Consider the following 10,823-nt stretch of genomic DNA (forward strand, 5'->3'; position numbering starts at 1 on the left):
CTGCATTGCAAGCAGCCATGGTTTCCAATAAGGGAGGTCTCAGTGGTAACACCTATGATTCGTGTGCGTTTTCAAAGCCCCACGTGAATGTCTTTTAGTCCATAAAGCATTGCTTTGAAGTATGTGCTGTTTGTTATCTCTCTCCTGTGGGGTAGAGAAGCTGTCAGGTTTCAAATGAGATTTTAAATATCTTACTGCAGCACGTGCTGCAAAATCCTTTGTCACGTCTGGCAGCGTAGCTGTTCAAACCAGACAGCCGTGCTTATTGGTTTATTTACACGTGACCAGTCTCTTTGCCCTCACACCTCTACCCCAAAAGCAGATTATAAAAACAACCTGGTAAGGGGTGGTCATTTTGGCAGTGCTAGAAAGCAGTAAGTGCTGCTTGCAGAGCAAGCCAGGCTTTGCAGTCCTGGCCATGGAGCCAATGCCAGGGGCTGAGGGATGGCAACATGGAGGCAAGGTGGATGCAGTGCCCGTGACACCCTTCTGCCTCTCTGCAAGGCAGAAAGCAGAAGCACTCGCTGCTCGTGTGAGCAGACAGGTGGATGGCAAGAAATGCTGTACTATGCCTCAGCTTTTCCAAAATACTGTATAAATCACACACATGGTTTTGCTTCTGACTTGCTCCAAATACCCATGAGCAACCGTGCCCCGAAGGATAGCCACATAAGGGGAGCAGCTGTATTCTTGGGAGAGGAGAAGAGGGGAGGTCAAGGAGCTGTCGTTGTGGCAAGGACAGCTTGCAGAGGGGAAACCACACCAGAGGGAAGGTATTTCACAGAATCATGAAATCATCATGATTGGAAAAGACCTCCAAGATCACCGAGTCAAACCATCAACCCAGAACAAAACAACTACAGCATGTCCTGAAGTGCCACGTCTACAGGGTTTCCCCCTACCCTGCAAGGGATGCACTTCCATTTCCATTTCCCTCCAGGACACAGCAGCTCCAGTGTTTTCCATTGCCCCAATCCAGGCTGTGGCAAAGTCAGGGAAATGTTGCTAGATCATTCCAGAGGGATGCTGCTAGCCAGTTAACTATTGCCTACTGGAAACAGCACTTCACTTTGAGAAGCCTGTGGAGAGTATTAGCACGGGAGAGCATGTGCACTGTCACAGCCAGGCTAGTTGAATCAGAAGTATAAATATTGGCAGTTTACAGGTGACTTCTTGTTTTATGTAAGTTCTCCATCTTCCCAAAAATTAAATTCTCAGGACAAAGGTGAATTACAGCATGAGTGTTGAACAGATAAATTAATTTTTTGTCATGTGCATGGGTTGGAGGAGGTACAGCAGGGAAAGTTTTGAAAGTCTCAGGAGTTACCTTTACAAAGCCTTTGCCTTCCAGATGCCTCGTGATGAGCATGGTCCAGAAGGCTGAAAACTCCACAGTCCAGTGCTCAAGGGAGGAAGGGACATGCACCTTGTTAAGTTTACTCTTCCCCTGCTCCCCCAGCACACAGTGACACTAAATAACATGGGGAAAAGGGGTGCAGGGGAGAGGGAGTGAGAAGCTGCGGAATGTGGAGGAGCAGAAGGGTCTCTGAAATGTGTCAGACAAAGGCAACTTGCCTGCAGCTGTGGTGTCTCTCAAAAACGCTGAGCCACTGGTCTCTGCTAGAGCAGGTTAGAAATCCTACAAATGCAGCCCATGGACTGGCCACCTTCAAGATTTAATTTTTTTCTTATGAAGAGCCCTCATTGCTCTGCTTCTGGTGAACTGCCAAGCAATGCACATTAATTCGCCTGACCAGCTGTAGGAACCCGACTGCCCTCCCGCAGCCCTCATTACGCACCCTTCCTGCTGTTCTAAACACAGAAAGGTCGGGAGGGTGAGCTCCAGGGAATTATTAGAGATACACCCTTAATTGCTGTGCTGCTTCAGCTTGTTCTCTTACATCTCTACACTATCTCCCTGGTTTGGTCTCTGAAGGAGAGACTGGTTCCCTTGATCCAGAAGAGAAAAGGATCAAGAAATCCTAGCAGGAAAAAAACGCATGAGAGGGGCTGATCCTCTCACGGCCAGCCCACCATAGATCTTCTTTACACGTACCATGAACCTTGAAAAATAAAATATTTCTTACTGTTATCTGTACCAGCTCAATTGCAGCATTTCATATGTCCGGAGCCTGGGCTACTGCACTTGAGACAGGTGCTGCAAGAGCTGTTCCTGTAAAAGCCAGGTCAACAGAGGGCTTTCAAGGGTGCTTGCACCATCACAGCTCTACACACATTTTTTACCAAGCCTATGACAGCATTAAACATCCTACTGCAGCACAGCAGTGGTGGGTTCTTACCAGGAATCAAGACAAGTGATTATAGGCCAGTAGATCAGGTTTTAACTGCTAAGCATCTACACTAGGTTACTAAAAAGTGAAAAATTCCTGGCTGCTACAGTATTTCCAACCCACCCATCAGGTGCTGCATCCTCCCTGAGCACACAACCCCAACCACATCATTCCCTGAGGCTGGAGTCCAGGAGCAAGCTTGCAAATTGTTCCCCACCTGATTTCCTTGCTCCTGAGGATTGTCAACTTTCCAGAGAGTCTAGACAGCAATTTGTGTTTTTCTTGTCCTTAATGAGGAATGCAGCTGTGGCTGTCCTCTTTGCTTTGGGTTGTTTTTCTTAACCCATTGCCATGGTAAATGGAGTTGAGGAAAGAGTAAGAAAATTGAAGAATGATTCAAGCCAAGAAGATGTTGTAGAGGGAAGGTGAATTAGAAATGCACAATTTCTCAATTAAGTTTCAAATGACAAAAAAAGTTAGTTAAAAAACTATAAGGAATGAAGATCCTGGTGCTCCCACAAATCCTGGCATCTTGCTTTTGAAGTCAATGGTTGAACAACCTATTGCTTTGGCAGTAAGAAATCAAGCATATAAATAGTGATGAAGATCTGGGCTATGAAAAACCCACTTGCTAATTAGCAGCTTTCCCTGGTGACACTGCCTTCTCCAAAATATGAACTTATATTTAAAAAAAAAAAAAAATCAAATAACCCCCAAATCTGTCATCCTCCAAGTCCTTGCTTTTTAGGAAACAGAAAGATTGTGTGAAAAATATAAGGGAGAATATACTGATGCACTGTCATCTTCCTGGTCCTGCAGGCAGGCAGTTTGGAAATCTCTATTGCTCTTGACACCCAGACCAGCAGGATCATGCCATGTTGCTGGGCTCTGTGCAGTAACAGTGGAGCATCTCCAGGCTCAGCAGTGCTTTGCTTTTAGTAAAGCAATGACACATTACATTTGTGAGCAGTGTACTGAAACACAAGGGAAATATTTGATGGCTCAGCAAACTGAGGGTGACATAAGAGACTGGATTAACCATGGATCACTTCATCTGAAGTTCTGTAGGTATTTTCATCCATCCACCCTTTTTTCTGACCCTCAAAGCCCAGCATGAAGCCTTCATCCTACTTCATGCAGGTTAAAAAAAAAAAAAAAGGAAAAAAAAAGCTGATTTTGGAAGAAGTTGATTTTCCTTGAAGTTGCCTGAAGCGCAGGCTGTGTACACTTTTAATATTCAGTGCCCTTTTGAAAAGGGTATGACTCACCTCAAATATAGACTCAATAGTTGGAATGAAGAGCTGTGAACTTTGTTTAGGGTTGGCCAGCTGCGGGTAAGCAAGCAGCCAGATAGACATGGACAGAAATGAGGCTTAGCAAGCTCAGGCTGGAGGCAGGAATGGGAGAAATCAGATGGAGAGCTTCTGCCCCTGTATCTTTTTTTGACATGCCACAGCTCCTGCCTTTTTCACCAGGAAGTATCTGCCAGCACCATCACTGGACCTGTGCAGTTGTGAGCAGAATATGTGGCCAGGCAAGCAAAGTGTGAGATATGTTCTGAATTGGTTTAATAAGAGTCAAAAGGTGATTTTGCAAAGACCTGAATGTCTATAAGGCACCATAATCTCTCCAGGCAAAGAAGCAGGGTTTTTTTTGTCAATTTGCAGTCCTTCATGATATTGAAAGGGCACAGAGCTGCAGACTGTCCCTGATTTTCAGATGAATTGCTCCACTAGTATAAAAGATATTCTCATAATAGTCTCAAATTAGTTGATTGCTGGAAGTGCCAGAATCCTTAATGCTCTGCTATTTTAAACATATGGAAATTGATTCAACACTTATCATCTATTTAGAGATGTAAATTTATTGAAAAAGATGCCACTTCTTCCTAAGCTTCAGGCAAGCTCTGATACTCAGCTTTCTGGGCACAAACAGGTTTTTATGAGGACTTGTGATTTTAACAACAGTGATTTATTTTCCTCCTGAAGGCTGAGAGAAAGCAGAGGAAAATTGACTGTATTGACTACAGAGAAAAAAAAAAATACACTGGTACAAGCACTGGTGTGAACTGACACAGATATGGCAGTATCTGGCACATTGTACCCTAAGGGTCTTCTGCCAAGTGTGGACAGTGGCCCAGACCTTGCCCTAACTTCTGTTGCTCTGTCAGTGGGTCCACACTGATGTGAGAAGCATCACTTGTTTCTGTTGCAGTCACTTGCTTCAGGGGAAGAGCAATGAAAAACCGAGTGCAGGCATTGATGGCAATGACATTGGACAGGTCAACACCCTATGGCAAAGGAAGCTCCCTCTCCTTCTCTAATGCACCCTAAGCTTCTAAAAGCAAATGCATTGATCATTCATCTGCAATTAAAAGCTCTTCTCTGAAAGTCAGGCTGGTTCCCAGCTTCAGCCTGCAGGGATACCTTCCTGCACAGGCAAGCCCTGCATCGTTGTCAAGGGCATGAGGCTGCTATTAGGATGAGATGAGAAAATCTGCAGCCTGGTCCTAGTTCTGCTGCAAACAGCCTTCTTTTTGATTTGGCATAGTCACTTAGCACCTTGTAAGATGGAGATCTGTGTCTATTACATAGGAATGCTGCTCGTTACAGCTTGTGAAACTCCGAGTTTCTCCTGTGGATTTTTTTTTTAATGGTTAAGCCTCAGTTATTTGATCATGTGTTATTATTCAGCATGATTCATATATTGATACCATACCGAGAATGTCTCTATAAAACCTAACATTATGCTTCTGGGATTAAGCAATATTTCTTCACGTGTTTCTACCCCTGTATTTTTGCAGCAAAGCTGGAACAGGGCCAGATCACACAAGGTGCCTACACATTAGTGCTTAGTTCAGGTCAGGAGAGCCCTTCCAAAGTGAATGCCCCAGTCATCCCCACTTACCTCACTTTGGCTTGCATCATGGAGAAGGCACACGAGGTGGATTCCTCTCAGATGAAAGGCAGATGGGGCCCACATGGCAACCTCAGCACTCTTCTGCATTATGGATCTGCTCCCAGGCTGTACTCCTTGCTGGGGTAGACACAGCTACAGCATATTTACTGCACCTTGAAATCTCTTGATGGCATTTGGGAAGCGAGTTGACTGGCTGGATTAACTAACCACCAAACCTGATATCTTGACTGGCTAATCTTTGATCAGGGGCTTTATTTTCTTGTTTACACCAGCTTGTTTATGATGCTGAATCCAACCTCATTAGCATGGGAGAAAAAAATCTGACACTGTTCCTGGGGTAAAGCACCTTAGTCTTTTGCATAAGCCTCAAAGAGTATGGAGTAAGTCAGGGTTAGCACAGAGCTGGTTTTTGGAAGTGCCCATTCACTTCTGTCATCACATTCAATCAATGTCTTTTCTCCCAGTGGGAACTGGTGATCTCCCTTAAGACCCACTAGCTCCCGTTTGAAAAGAGCAGGGAATCACCAGAGCCTGCTACTGCTGAATAGTCCCTGTGCTTTGCCCTCTGCCTTCAGCTTCCACCATCCAGATTGGAGCCATCAGCTCTCTTCCCCAGTTACACAGTGACTGTGTACCTAAAAATACTTAACACATGTGAAGGAGAGGGTGACAACCACCAGCATCTCAGGGCATTCAAAGCCCCTCCTCCATACTGGTGGCTTCCTGTTGGTTGTGCTGGGCTACTACAGGGCTATGATGTGACAGGACCTTGTGGCTGGCATCACTGGATGGACACTCACCTTCGTGTCCCCCCCTTCACCTTAGTCCCATCAACAGCCCTGCTGTTATCTCCTCTGTGCAAAGCACTCCCAAACTTCTCCTCTTATTCCGCTTCCCAGTGCACACAGGGCACATCCTGTGGTTCTGGCATAACTGAAAATTTTGTTACATGTCCCATATGCTTGCAAAGTTTTGGCCACCTTTGTTACATGTGATGAGTGCCCAGGTCCTGTATCACAGGCTCTGCCTTCCTAGCAGACTGCCACAATCCCAAGGCTTATTTGAAGCACTGGAGTAAAACTCATGCTGCTCACTGAGGTACTTGATTATTGGTTTCCTGAGCAGATGCTTGTTTATTTTTGTTACTGATTATAATGTCTGGCAGTAGGAAAGTGTTAAGGAGGTATTAGAGCTAGGGAGGAAAAAGCCAACTCCCAAGTCATGAAGGGGTGATGGCAGAATTTATGGGCTAGCTGGGGTTGCAAGGAAGTGGACAATTTTATCTTACTTGCACGTGCACAGAACGTTTCCCTTCAGACCAAGCCCTGTACAAAGTGTGCCTCAAAGGGTTCTGCACAAGGGCCTGAAAAAAAGCAAGCTGCTCTGGGAAGAAATGCAGGTCAAAATTCTTATGCAAAATCTTCAATATGATATTTAGTGTATCTTTGCACTCTGCCCTTCAGAAAGCCCTGTTTTTACAAAAGTTCAGGAGAATAAAAATCACTGGCAGATGTAGCAGAACCTACAGATTCTGTGGGATTTCAAGTCAAAATCATACTATTGCTTCCAAGACACCCCATCAACTGTTTCATTCAGCTTGTCAGTGCCAGTTTTAAAACACGCAGTTCAAATAAATCCAACAGCACATAGAAATAAAAAAGTCAGCATCATGTCCAGTCTCTGCTTCCAGCAGCACCTGCCCAAAAAGCCAGGGAGATGTGTGTGCCTCCACTATTCACAGCACACAAAAACTCACTGGCAAAGCTAAATTAAACTTAGCAGGGCCAAACATCTCACCAAAACTCTTGCACAAATCCCTTTAGCAAGGCATTTTTAACCCACTTCTCCAAACTCTACTTCCCTCAGCCACAGGGTAATGGCAGCAAAGAATTTTGTGTTTTATTTACAGTGATGATACAAGATCAAGTCCCAGTAAAGGCAAAGCCAAAGAGGAGGAAGATGGGTCCATTCACAAGGTCTCTGTAATTTACAATAAATTTAGAGCAAAGGTGAACACAGGTAATGCATTTGTAACATTTCAACAGCCACCCCTTTTTCTGTAAATTCCTGCTGGATTTTGGCAGCAGAAAGCATCCATGTGCTAGAAAGAATGGAATTCCAAAAGAAAGAAAGGGAGTGTAAACAGTGGGAATAGGAAGAAACAGCTGAACAGATACCTTTCAATTTATCTACACACCCTTCTTGCATAAATGAGAGGTAGTTATCAGCTAACTAACTAGTAGTTTGTTAATAGGCTTATCTTTTGTGAACAGGGTTTGGGTGTACAAGATACATAACAATCAACTATTTTAAATTCACATCTGTCCCAACGATTCCCCAACAACACCACAGCTCCTGTTTTTAAGGCCAGCATCAGCAATTCTTGTTTTTCCTTTGATATTCCACGTACTTGCCTGCATATAAGAAACCATAAATGAGCAGGTAGGTTCAACATCCTTCGGAGCTGAACCCAAGACCCTCCGAGTTATCAGCAGGAGCCTTCATCCCATCGAGATGCCCACTGCTTGGCAGCTGCATTTTCCACAGGATCTCTGACTCAGCAGCTAGCAGGAAATGCATAGCACACTGAACAATGAAGCACGGGCAATTACTGAAAATAAGTGTTCTCCATTACAAGTAATTCCAGACTGTATTTCTCTTAGTTTCCAAATAATAATAATATATATATATACAATAATTTAAAAAAGCATGGATTGTTGAATTTCATTTTTTTCTTTAATTTAAAAAAGCATGGACTTTGAGGGAGGAAATGAAGACTACAAAGCTTTGCACAGTGGATTGTTTCTTTACACAGCTATAAACAGGCATACAGCTAAGTCTATAATAAAGCAAACTGTGCAAATCAATTTAGGCAGATTCTTGAAAATAGATGTACTACCCACAGCTCAGCTCTGAGCTATTCCAAGCAATGCTGGAGAAAATAAACATTTTCGTATCAGTCTGCCTGCTCCACAAAATCAGTTCAGCCTAGGCTTATGGCAGGAAGGGGATGCTTAGGTGGAACAAGAGAGGGTCCTGCTGTGGGCTCTTACAAACATGTGACTCCCATCAGGGGATGGGGACATGTAGAGGTGACCATGCCTTGTGGTTTAGCTGGAGTGACTGAAGCCATGCCTGCTTGTAGGACTGGTGAGCCCTCAGGGGTGGAACAAGGGCAGAGGTGGGTGGAAGCTTTTCTGCACATGACTGGAATTTCAAACACCAGCTTGGGCAAAGCTGCAAAATTGTATTTTAAGGTGTCCTTCTTTGAACAAAACCTTATTAGTAACTACAGTTGAAATTAAGAAAATTTAATTTAATCCATTTAAATCATTATTGAATGTTACTCCTAAAGGAATTCTAATTATGGGGAAAGGCATAAGCAGGCTGTGTTTGTTGCTGAAATTTCAAGCCAAGTCAAACTACTGAAATGGATGAAGTCACTGAACAGAAGAAGCCAGCAGAACTCAAAGCTGTCTTGAACTGCTAACCTTGCCGTTGCCAGGAGGCAGCTTTCCCATGAACGCAAATACATATTTATTTAGTCTCAGTTCATCCAGATAATTACACTCCATAGGCATAGCTAATTCACATTTAAACTAAGTGAGATATAAAAGATGTTCCTACTTTGTGTGGAAAAAGTAGCATAAGGTGGCAAGATCTGGGAGTCCTAAAATCCTGCAGGATTAGAACCTACCAGGAATAATGAGTAATACTTTGTTCCATCACTAGGTTAAATCAAAACATATTTGAGTCAAAGAGCCAATGGTATCTTGGGATGTATTAAGAACAGTGTTGTCAGCAGGTCAAGGGAGGTTCTCCTCTCCTTCTACTCTGCCCTCGTAAGACCACATCTGGAATATTGTGTCCAGTCCTGGGCTTCCCAGTTCAAAAGGGGCAGGGATATACTGGAAAGAATCCAGTGGAGAGCTACAAGGATGATTATGGGACTGGAACATCTGTCATATGAAGAAAAACTAAGACATCTGGGGCTGTTTAGTCTTGAGAAGACTAAGAGGGCACCTATCAATGTCTAAAGATATCTGAAGGGTGGATGTCAAGAACGGGCCAATCTCTTTTCAGTGGTGCCCTGTGATAGGATGAGGGGAAACAGCACCAAGTTACAACACAGGAAGTTCTACCTCAACGTGAGGAAAAACTTCTTTACTGTGACTATGACAGAGCACCAGAACAGGCAGCACAGGGAGGTGTGGAGTCTCCTTCTTCGGAGACTTTCAAGACCAGTCTGGACAAGTTCCTGTGTGATCTTCCATAGGTGTTCCTGCTGCAGCCGTGGGGTTGGACTTGATGATCTTCAGAGGTCCCTTTCAACCCCTACAATTTTATGATTCTAAGATTCTATGTGATTCTATGACTCTGTTCCTCCAGCATGTTAATGATATTATGTCAACTGATTAAAAAAATGCTGAAGAACTGCTTTCCTGCAAGCAATTTGAATTCCAATTTCCATCAAAACAAAACTTGCCACAAATCATAAGCAAATGAACAACCATCTAATGGGAATGGATAGACAATTTTTACTCTTTCTTAATATATGAAACATCAAACTTTACAAGCCCAAATCAAAATGTCAGGCTGGCAATGGCTTTAAAACACACTCATGTATTTAGAAAAAGAAAAAAAGTGGCAGCCATCCCTTCAGACCTTACAAGTTGCCTACTGAAGTCTCCACAGAGTTCACACCGTCACAAAACACATCATGTACCTGTGAGAACTGTGGGAATGATGGAGATTCCAGAGTTTCCCTGGCAGGAGATGCCAGGAGCCACTCAGGACACAGCGGCAGGGAGGGGACGGGCTGGTCACACAGGTAAGGACTGTCCTGGTTATGCCCATGAAGGGGCTGAGGGCCACCACACTATTCATCAGCCCCTTGGACAGGCAGATGCTGTAGTCTGGGTGTGGGATGTGCAGGTAAGCAGCACATGAACAAGAGGCTGGTCACTCTTGCTACAACACAAAGGGCACAAAAGATATCTGGATATAGTTTAAGAGCTGTATGAAATTGTGTGAAAAAACGTTGATTCTGTTACCAACAGAGAAGAAACCTCTTAAGAAGGGATAGCAGGGAAAGATAACCTACAGTATAAATACAAAGTAGAAGCTGATTATCTGAATAAAGCTTTTCCACTTGCTGATCTAAACCATAATCAAATTTGTGGTTCAAATCAATGTAGCCTGGTGTGGTCTTATCCTCTTAAGTTTTATATATTTTATTTACACATAATTAGTAAACTTCCTATGGTATGTCCTGGATTTTAGAATGCATGAATAGCCAGTGAATGATAAGCAATGAAAATGCTGCACTGCTGCTTTTCCATCTAAGTGCAAATACTGTCAACAGAACTCAGGAATAAGCTCCAGTAATGAGGAAATGGCATCAGAGAAATGTCTCCCTGCTTATTCAAATCTTAAGCTAGGGAAAAGTCAGGAGCAGTATTAGCATTAATTATACTGCCAGCTACCATGCAGATCTCCCACACCAAAGTGTAAAATCCAAAATTGGTACAAGCTTGTTAGAACAGAACACTTTCACTGCCAGAGAAAGAATGAGGGGGAAAAAAAAAAAAAAGGGGAAAAAAAGGAGAGCAA

The sequence above is a fragment of the Apus apus genome, chromosome 2, assembly GCF_020740795.1.
Source record: "Apus apus isolate bApuApu2 chromosome 2, bApuApu2.pri.cur, whole genome shotgun sequence".
Taxonomy (NCBI): domain Eukaryota; kingdom Metazoa; phylum Chordata; class Aves; order Apodiformes; family Apodidae; genus Apus; species Apus apus.